Source organism: Nelumbo lutea, chromosome 7, assembly GCF_056320005.1.
Source record: "Nelumbo lutea isolate HS-2025 chromosome 7, American lotus-T2T, whole genome shotgun sequence".
NCBI lineage: Eukaryota > Viridiplantae > Streptophyta > Magnoliopsida > Proteales > Nelumbonaceae > Nelumbo > Nelumbo lutea.
In genome coordinates, this window is record NC_142690.1 from 7,833,557 (window position 1) to 7,844,371 (window position 10,815).

Sequence of the window (10,815 nt, forward strand, 5' to 3'; positions counted from 1 at the left end):
CAACAATAGTTGAAGCTTGTTTATTTAGTTAAATTAATCCCACAAATAAGAATAAATAAATTCAAAGGTATAACCTAAACCCAAATATGGGTAGATCTTTGAATAGGGAATAGGGAATGCAATGGTGACAAAATGCATATGGATACTCTTTGAATATCTGATGCTAAAGAAATAGTAAAAGCATTAACAAATAAGAATACCATTAGTATGCATTATAAACACTTAAATCTGGTCAATATTTTTTATCCATCAAGCTATTTTAAATATTAAAATGCAAAGCTAGGAATATTAAACCTGATCATCTGGACTTTAGAGCACACGATGTTGAGAATGAAGAAAAGTATTTAAGAGATAAATGAATGCACATGGAAATCATGTTACGTTTGGGAAAAGCCCTACAAAGGTTAAGGATGTAAAAATATATAAAATGCAAAGTACAAATAGAGCAATTGCACATGGAAATCAGACTACGTTTGGGAAAAGTCCTACCTAGGATAAGGATGTAAAAATATATAAAATGCAGATCTAAGAATATATATATATATAGCATAGGACTAAGAAATTGGACAGAATTATCTGAGAGGTAATAATCTGTAAGTAAAAACAAAGAAAATTTCATCCTATAGAGAACAGGACTGAGAAATTATCCAAGAGGTAATAATCTGCAAATAAAAATTTGAGAAATCTATGATTTTTTAAGAGGTCTAAATAGAAAGTGAAAGAGGTGTAATAGCTTGGAGGAGAGAAACAAATGAGACCAAATGTTATTTGGGAGGTGGAGGCTTAGTAGTTTCAAAATACAGAAACCGTTAAGGAAAAAAAATAAAGAAGACAGAGAGAAAGGGAGGCATGGGCGGACTAAGATTCCTGCAAAGGCATTGATAACATGAGAAAGGTTTATTATTGTGCCTAGTCAGCAGGTATAGATTTCTTATAGGGTTATTTTTGTTATTTAAAATAAAATAGACTGGAATGTGAAAAGGGAGAGGCTAGAAGAACTCGTGTGAGCAATGTGGCAAGTGGCTTTTTGGAATAGTACAAAGATGTTTTATGAGTTTTGCATAAGCAGACGCATATGGACCATCAGCTCGGAAAATTGTCCAAAATGTGAGCATTTCCCTGTATCTAATATTAGTGTAGAGGAGGTTTTGTCATGAGAGAAACCCTAGTAGTCACTGACATTACTAATCAAGTTCTTTCTTTCCCATTGGTGGGGAAATTATAATTTATTGTTGTTCCTTCACATTCTTCTTTGCTCACCACCCCTTTTTTTTTTTTTATGTTTATGTTATTTCGTTGACTCTAAAGCAGGAGAACCAGATTTTTCTTCCTTGATGAGATATTTCTCCAGACCTACAAGGTGCTAAAACACACTCTGATCAGCAAATGCATGCATGAACGCCCACCTCTCACTAAGATCAAGGATTTTGTACTATGCTCGTTCAACTTGAAAGCTGAAACCTAAGCAAGACTCAAAACACATTTTGATTCATTTCTCTATAGAGGAAGATTTTCCGAAGAACTAGTTAAAAGAGGGTAATTCCACTTTGGATTTTGTGTCAGTTTGGAGACTTTTGTAATTCCACTTTGGATCAATTTTCCCTACCTACCGGTGATTTTTTTTTTTTTTTTTTTGGAGAACTTGTTTCTATCGATTGCAAAGTTATTGGGCATGTTCTGAAATACGGTTTATCTCATTTAAATCTACTCAAAGACCACCTTCAATGGCTGTTGATTGGTTCTAGCAATGGTGGGCTTTGGCAATCAATTTTTTATCAGCAACTACTTAATTATTTTATTTGCTATTTCAAGCTTGGACATAAGGATCGGATTGCAAGGACAATATGTTCACGTAGAAAATAGAAACTACTAAAAAAGAAAAGGGTAAAATAGATTTCGTCATTGACCTTGATCATCCCAATGCCAAGAAGATTATACTGATTAAACGTTAAGAATGGAAACCACGAATAAATGTCCTAAAAGATTCAAACGGAAGACACCCCCAATACAGATCCCCTCATTGTAGAGCCTGTTGTGAGTCTGAGTTCTGAATAATTGAAGCTCTACTAACTGAACAACTACCCATGGTGAAGAACAAAAGTGGAGATGATGGTGACCCAAAAACTATATTTGGGAACATGTTTGGTGTTTGATAAAATGACTTTATGAGAAATAGTGTAGATCATGACAAGCATGCGTAAGTCTTAGATAACATGAGACAAAACCAGAGGTTAGCACAAGTTGTATTTGACAAAATGTTAATATGGACACACTGAGAAGGAACATGAAGATTGAGCAAAGAAAAGTAATTGGAAGCTTCGTAACACAAAACTACATGAAATGATAGAAACAGAACAAGAAAATAGTGTGGCGATGAAAGGTCGGGTTTTCCTTGGCTAAGGGTGAATCAATGGAGTCAAAACGGTTAGAAGATCAAAATCAATAAAAATGTGCATTTCCTTTTTAGTAGATCTCAACGCCATAGAGCTCAGGGTGTTCTTGAAGGCACATGCACAATGATCTCTGACCATACAACTACTCCTACAAAGCAAAGTGATCCCATTGGCGAGAACTCAATTAAAACTACTATACACGAGATAAATGGCTCAAATTAACATTGACAGTGAAAAGCAAAAGAAAGAAAATGGATTCTAAATCCAAGAAGATTCAAGAGATGCCTAAACTAGAAAATGTTCATGGATCCTATAAAAACAAAAAACAAAAAAACAAAAGCTAACACCCCTATTGTTCTTAATTTACTCTTGTTTTTTGTTTATTAACTTTTTCTATAGATCAAGCTTTCGCTTTTAGTTTTTTGTTTCAAGGGTAAGGTCTCATGCCCCCTCATTCTTTTGATTATTAAAAAAAAACTCTCTTTTTTATAAATAATGTCATTTACAATATCACTACTAAGATATTAGTTAATAGGGTCAAATCTTATTTGATTGAATTGATTGGGCCTTACCAAAGTACCTTTGTTCCTACAAGGTAGACTACTAATAACATGCTAATAGATTACATAAAAAAAAAAGATAAAAATTAAATTGCTGCTCAATTAGCAACCTAATAGAGGGTGAATTAGGTTATACAATTTTACAATTTTGCTTTCTTAATGAATAAAACACATCAATCTACTCAAGTATGATAGCAATATATGTTCAATTAATTGATTGAATTGATTGGATATCTATTGCAATCATACTTGAGTAAATTAGAGATAAAAATGGTGGTTTTGTGAATAGTTTATGTACAATTTTTGGTTTTTTTGTTTAGAAATAGAGATGGTATTTGTTGGGTGTTAAAGGTGGCTCTTGTGTGGTTTCTTCTCCTTTATTAGCTAAAACCAAAGCTCTTTTGGTGATAAATACTTTGTCCATAAGATTTCTCTTTTGGTGCAAAGATATCAAAGCTCGATGGGCTATTATGTTTCTCAAAGTGTGTTGGATTCCCATTAAAGAAAATGAAATGGCTCATACTATTGCAAGAAAGTGTTTAAAATCTAATTTTTAGTTTATTGGGGATTTTTGCATTAATTGTCTCATGTTGTCAACTGTGTTAGTAGTTATTGTTCTATTATTAATAATTGTTGTCCCTCTTGGATATTTTAGTTGTGGTTTATTTTGTAACGTGTTGATTGTCTTTATTTTTCCTTTCTTTTTGAGTTTGTTATTTGTTGTGTTATTTAGATTTATGTTAATTTACTATGCCTCATGTGGTTAGTATTGTTATAATGCCTGATTTTATTTGAAGTTTATTGTCTTGTCCTTAATAAATAATTTTTTTGCCAAAAAAAATAGATATTTAACTAATCAATCCTTATTTAAATATAAGTTATGAACATCTATTTGAATATTTAAATGTTGCTTTCAAACATTTTAATCAAATTTGAAACACGTTACAATTACGTATAATAAAATTGAAATTAAGAAAGAATGATAAAAAGATTTAACGATGATATTAGGATTTATATAGGTTTAATCCTTTTGAGACTTATATTTTGTCATCAATGTAACTACTTTGAGAATTTACAATCTACTAATCATTTAGACTTGATAGGTGTCAACCAAACCATTTACATCAACATAATAAATTGTATGGGTATTATCTAAACCATTTTCCTACTAATTAAACTCGAATGTGCTATCTTAATTCACACCTCATCCTTTAATCCTTAAACACTCAATGTCACACACTTTCACATTCTTAAGAACTTAACATTGTTTCCGTATTTTTTCTAAAAATTTGATATAGTTTTGCCTTCAACCCTTGAAAACTCAACATGCACATTTACTTTCCTCTTAAATACTAGATATAATACAATAACAAATCATGTTCTTGTTTTCCCTTTATATTCTCGCTCATTTTTTTGGTAAGTCATTTACCAAAAATACTTACTAAGGTGAATGCATTTCTAATGTTCATTTGATCAAAAATATTTCTTAGGTAATTTCAATAATTAATCTTTTTTTTCATAAAACTTCATTATTAAAAGGGACAATTTTGTCTCATTGGCCTTATTCGTTTTCTCTTTTGGCGATTTATCTGAGTAAGTATACTTTACTTGGGTAAGTGTATTTACCCGTGTTCTTTTATTTCCTAGGTAAGTAAAGATAATAACCATTTTATCCTTAAAAAGACAAAATTAAGAGGAATAATATTATCCCATCATGTACTAGCAATTTTCCCCTATTGTAAGAAAAAAAAGTATCCACTTTGAAAAATGTATTAGTTACTTTGGTAAATAATACCTACGAAAAGTAACTTTTTATTAGGCTTCGCGTAAATTCACAAAAAGAACATGGGATTCTTAGTCAATGTGAACCATCCCCCCCCTCACAGACACATATTAAGTAAAAACAAATAGAAACATAATGTTTTGGCAACTTTTCCCCAAGTAAGAAAGTTATTTTTCACTTAAGAGAAGTAAGTGGTACTCATGGGAAAGTAATTTATCGTGTGACTCACAGTTATTAAAAAGAAAGTATGAAAGTATTAATTAAATGGAACATTTTCCTATTAACCAACTTCTCCCTCCATTTATCAAAAAAAAAAAAAAACAAAACAAAACAAATAGTGTCTATAAGTTTCTTAAAGATAGACAAATACAAAGTGGATACTTTGTGTCTTATTTAAAAAAAATCTTTGTCTTTTCACTTTTTACAATGTTTTTCTTAATTAAAAATATTTTATTTTTACTTTTATTAATAACCATTAATATTATATTAAAAAGAAAATTTGGAAAGCCTTTTCAATCCTTTCATAAATAAGTAAACTTTACTTTTGTCTTTTAAAATAATTTTTTAATTTATACAAATAAAACAAAAGTCTAGAAATTCTTAATCTTTCTCTTGTTAAAAAAATTAACATCTGTCCTTGAAGATATTCCACCTTTTAAATAAGACAAAAAGTTTGACCTTTTCAACTTTTCTCATATTTAGAAGATTCATTTTTTGTCTTTTAAAATATTTTTTCAACTTTTAGAAGACAAAAAGCTTCATTTTTCCAATCTTTTATGAACAAGACAAATTATATTTTACTTTTCAAGCCCAATATTCATCTTATCATCTGTATCATATATATAAATCAATGTGTCCCACGTCAAAAAAAGTTTCTCATTACTTCAAACCCCTATGTTACACTTTTCTTAATGCATTCACATTCTCGTTCCACACCACTCTTATTATGTCAAGTTATCATTCTATATTTATTTATTTCCAATCCAATTACCTAAAAATACTCCTAAAATTTCTCTCTTAAGATATATTAGTCACGTGTCATATTGATAAGTTAGGGTGCCAAAGTGATTTCTTATGAAATAGTAAGAATCGAATTAAGTTGAATGATTAATTAAGCTACTTAAAAAATTCATTTAAATTAGTGGTTAAATATATATCTATATATTAAAAGCAAAATGAGTACAGACATGCGATGGTTGTATAAAATCTTGTGAGATATTTTGTTGTTTTGGCACTAATGGTACATGCGAGTGTCCATAAATATTTACTAATTACAAGAATGTCATCATTATTTATTTCCTTAAGTTTTTTATAGTTACAAAAGTGTTATTATTTATTATCTTCAGTTTTTTACTAGTTTAAAGAGTCATTATTTGTCACATTGAGTTTTTTTAATAGTTATAAGAGTGTTATTATTTGTCATCTTGAGTTTTCTAATTATAAGAGTATCATTGAAATCAATTATTGTTTTATTTTTATTTTTGCATATGACATTGAGTTTTAATGTAATTACAAGAGTGTCATTATTTGTCACCTTGAATTTTTACTAATTATATGAATGTCATTAAAAAGTAATCATTGCCTCTTTTTTAATTTTACATATGACATTAAGTTTTCAAGTTATTTCAAGAATGCCATCAAAAAACAACGATTAATCTCTTTTTTTTTTTGTGAGATGGATTCTAGGAATTTTAAAAATTTTCCTCTTAATTTCAATTTTGCACATGTCAACCATTTATGACAAGTAGGCACCACTAGGTGCCATTAGGTGCTACATCAGTAAGACGGTGAATAAATGCCTAACTATTGGGAAAAGCGTTAAAATGAAGATCCCCCAATGATAAGCGTGTACATATAAATCAATGCCAACTTTTGTGAGTATCCATGTATATCAATCACCATAATGGGCTAAATGTTGATTTGGCGATGACAAAGTAGAGTTTTGATAAATGCCTATCATGAAATATCCACAGAACGAAACACATAATATTGAATACAGAGATGTCATTTCATTCTTGATATGACTCACTTGATAACTTAAGTTATTTTGTTCATTTTTAAGTGCTTTTTGCGATTGTCTATCACTTAAATTTTCAGAGTGATAGTATAAACTTGAATTCTTTTATTCATCTCATAAATATAAATTGAAAAAAAAATGGATCTTGTAAGTAAAAATATATTCAAAGGTACATCTTTAATAATGTATCTCTTTTAAAATGCATTCAAAAGTTAAATTGCTTATATTTTTTTCTTACATAATGTATAAAAAGGAAAATATAAAATAACATTGTCATAAATAAAACAAAAATGAGTAAACTTATTTCCTCTACCATTTTAGGATAAAATGGTAATAGATGCAAAGATTTTTTTATTAAACTAAATTTCAAAACAATTCTCACAGTTCCTTAAAATCGACATAGAGTTAATTCTAAGTACCAACTCACCTTTTGTGGAATCTAATACAACCACTTTTAATCTATTTAAAATTGAACTATAATAGATAATAGATACTCTTTTCTAAAATTAAATCAAATTAATAAAAATGTGCATTATGCCTCTTCTCTATTTTAATGTCCATTCAAATCTAGTCCAAGGAGAGTGATATTTTTCTAGCTAGTTCCTCAGCTAGTGATTAGTAAAGTCTTCCCTCTCATTCCTTATCTAAATAAATTAATTAAAAATCTTTTATCTTATTAAGAGAACCCCATTATTGTCCATCATTGGTGATAATGAGAAGAATCTTAAAGGAAACATGTGAATCTCATATAAGAAAAGATAATGATAACAATAATATTGATTTTCTTGAACAAAAGAATAATCCAAAATTTATAAATAAGGCTTGTAAATCAGGTCTGAGCCTTCTTTAATGAGCACAATAAAGAGGGATTTGGGTGTAGAGACTTGTTTAATCGATTATGTTAGACTTTCATAGCATTCATTTCAGTGAATGTCATATAGTGAGATAATTTTAAACAAACCTATTGAAAATCACTAACAAAATACTCCATTTAGTCATACATAAATGGAAAATACATATTTTTTAGAGTGTAATAACTTGAAAACCTAATAGCGATTAGCATGAATGTTCTTATTTTTATAAAGCCTTTAATATAAGTGGCTTAAAATTTGTTATTCATATAACTTAGTTTTATTTTCTACACTGTGCTTGATGATGTTTCTCAAACTAAAAATTTCAAAACCCTCATCAAATATTATTATCAAGTTTTAATCAATAGTTTCCCCTCAAAGGTTTTCAAACTCCCAAAAATAATTAGAAAATGAAATATTCTATCACCCTATATTTTTATTCTTTGTAGTGAAGTTTTATTTAAATCAGTAAATAACAAATAAAGAGTCCTAAAGAAGAGTTAAGTTTTAAGGCCTCAAAATATAGACCTAATATTCTAATTCTTTAATTTGTAGATGATTGCCTAATTTTTGCTTAAGCTACAATTAATAACGCTCTTAAGATTAAATAACTTATGAAAAAACTTGTTATAATCATGAGGGGAAAGGCAAATTTTAATAAATCAATAATAATACTCTAAAAAAATTGATTGGAGATAGAAAATGACCATTTCTAGGATCTTTGGGATTTTTATTAATAAAGAAAGAGAACTATCGAAGATTTTTTATTATTGAGCCTAGGGTTAATAAGGAGACCTTGAAGAGGGCCATGTACAAAATTGATAAAAATATCTAAGTGGGAAAAATAATTATCTTTCATTATTTATTATAGTTACATTTCTTAAATCAATAATTTGTATGGGCTCATAATTTTTAATGAGGTATTTCAATTTCTTTTAATTAGGGGAAAATTATAAGAATTTAATAAATTTGGTTAAATGGAACTTAATATGTAAACCCTATGAATAGTAGATGAAGTATAAAAAAATTGGGATGGATTAATGTGACTTGTGTTGCAATATTAGAATGGAAAGTTTTAACCCAAGTGTGAGCATAAAAAAAATCGGCTCACTTGCCATTTTGGTTGAAAATGGAGTTGTACTAGCTAAAACGGTTTGGGTAAGTCTCGGATGGGAAAGGGAAGGGATTAGGCATCATCTCCCAAATCCAAAGGTAGGGCCCACTTGGAATGCTGAGAACAAGTATGCACAGGCTAAGGAAAACTGATAACATGAATTAAGTAAAGGCCTGAAACAAATTATTAAAAAAAAAACCTAAGGAGAAACACAATCGATCATCACCATAGAGAGCACACAACTTAACGATTATTTCACATATTGAATAAGCGATAAACAATTCCTTTAACCAAATCCAAGAAGACCATATAGTATGAAGATAAAAATGGAAATAAAAAAATAAAATGAAAATAAGATGCAACATAACCCAAAAAATAAAACACTCATACTAATGTTTGATCAAATGCATTGGAACCAACTAAGCCTGTTGTTCGGTAAGAATTAAAATATCAATGAAGAAGCGCTGAATTAAAAACTATTTGATCAAACGCATGAGAAATCAATCAAACTTGTTATTCGACAGTGGGTAAAACCAATACAGTTTAAAGAAGTGTAACAGAAAATAAACGGAAAAATGCAAAGACAAGAAATACTAATGTGGTTTGATAAAATGCATCAAAGAATAAGAGGTAAAATGCACAACAAGGAAATGGCGAAAAACAAAGACAAAGGAACACTAAAGATTTGATAAAATATATAAAAGAAAATTTAAAGAAAAGAAATTAACATGGAAATTGAAGTACAAACTTAACACTAAGATTTAAATCTTATATAACACAAAAGCAGATTTAAAATGTAGGGATCACTTAAACAATAATAAGAAGCATCAAAAAAGACGTATAAAAAAAAAAAGAAACTAACTGAGGAATAGATAAACAAAATTAAAACTAATAGAGAATCGGGTTTTTCCTTTTCTCATTCTTCGATCATGCATACATAAAAGACAGAATAAGTAAATGAAAGAGTGAGAGAACTGGTTAAGGAAAGATTACCTAATCCTGCTTGCTCCCAAAACGTGGTTGGAGAACAAAGAAGCTGAACACCTCGGTGGGGATGGAGAATGGTCTATTTATGAATTTCAGAGAAACTTAGGTTGTTTGGGGAATTTGAAATCGACGCTACACATGTGCTCTATTCAAACAAAAGCATGTTCTCTACTTCACATTAAAAATGGGATGGATCACCACAGGTGCGAGGGATCGAAAGTCGATGAAGCAATGATGATAACCATATTTTCAAAACAAAATGAAATTAGAAGAAGGAAGAAGAGAAGATTCAGTGATGGAAGGGATTTTTCCTCGTAGCCACTATACCGTTAGGTCTGATGGACGATGAAAAAGAAGAGGAAATGGGGGAAGAGGGGAAAACTGAGAAAAAAGGGAGAAGATGAGAGGAAGCGGGGCAAAATCGCAAGAGAAAAGGGATCATTCTTGCTCTGTTGCTGGTTCAAGCAGAGAAGACAGTGAACAATCTCTCCCTCATAAACTTCTCCGATGATTAGGGTAAATGAGTGTTTTGGGCATTTTATATTGCATGCAGGGGGTTTTTTGCGACTTTACCAAATTTACGAGTAATTTTGGAATTTCGCGAACCCATGTCAAGATCGGTCTAGGAGACTGGACCGGGGGGTTTGGTTCGAGGGTGGAGATTTTTGAATCGAAAATGAAGGGTTGAGATGGAACCGATGATAGGGGGTGGGTTTGTGTGCGCGGACCTATGGGATTAGCCGAAAAGAAATATTTTTGGGATGGAAGGGTTAATGAAGGTATTTTTGGCTGAAATTTTTTAGAGTGGGGTTTTTGGCCATTTGAGTTGATCGCTGAGGTCAAATTGGCCTAACTGGACCTAGATTGGGCAGATTTGGAAATGGGTGAATTTGGTTAATCTTAGGGGTCGAAATGGAATCTTTGTGTGATGAAGGGACAAATAAAGATAGTTTTTGGTAAAATTTCGCAAGGTAAGGTGTTCAGGCAGTTTGAGGTGATTGGTAAGGTTAGATTGAGCTAACTAGGCCCGAATTGGGCAAAATTGTAATTCGTTCTATCTGGAACCTTGAAGTGGAATCTTGGTATGATTAAGGGTAAATGGAGGAATCT

The 10,815-nt window shown here is 30.3% G+C and overlaps 1 long non-coding RNA gene across 1 annotated transcript; it reads left to right on the forward strand.

The window, feature by feature from the left end:
• Positions 1 to 971: 971 nt before the first annotated feature.
• LOC148844906 (uncharacterized) lies at positions 972 to 1,748 on the forward strand. Its single transcript, XR_016101741.1, has 2 exons — positions 972 to 1,107; positions 1,312 to 1,748. It is a non-coding gene; the product is annotated as an uncharacterized LOC148844906 (long non-coding RNA).
• Positions 1,749 to 10,815: the final 9,067 nt, after the last annotated feature.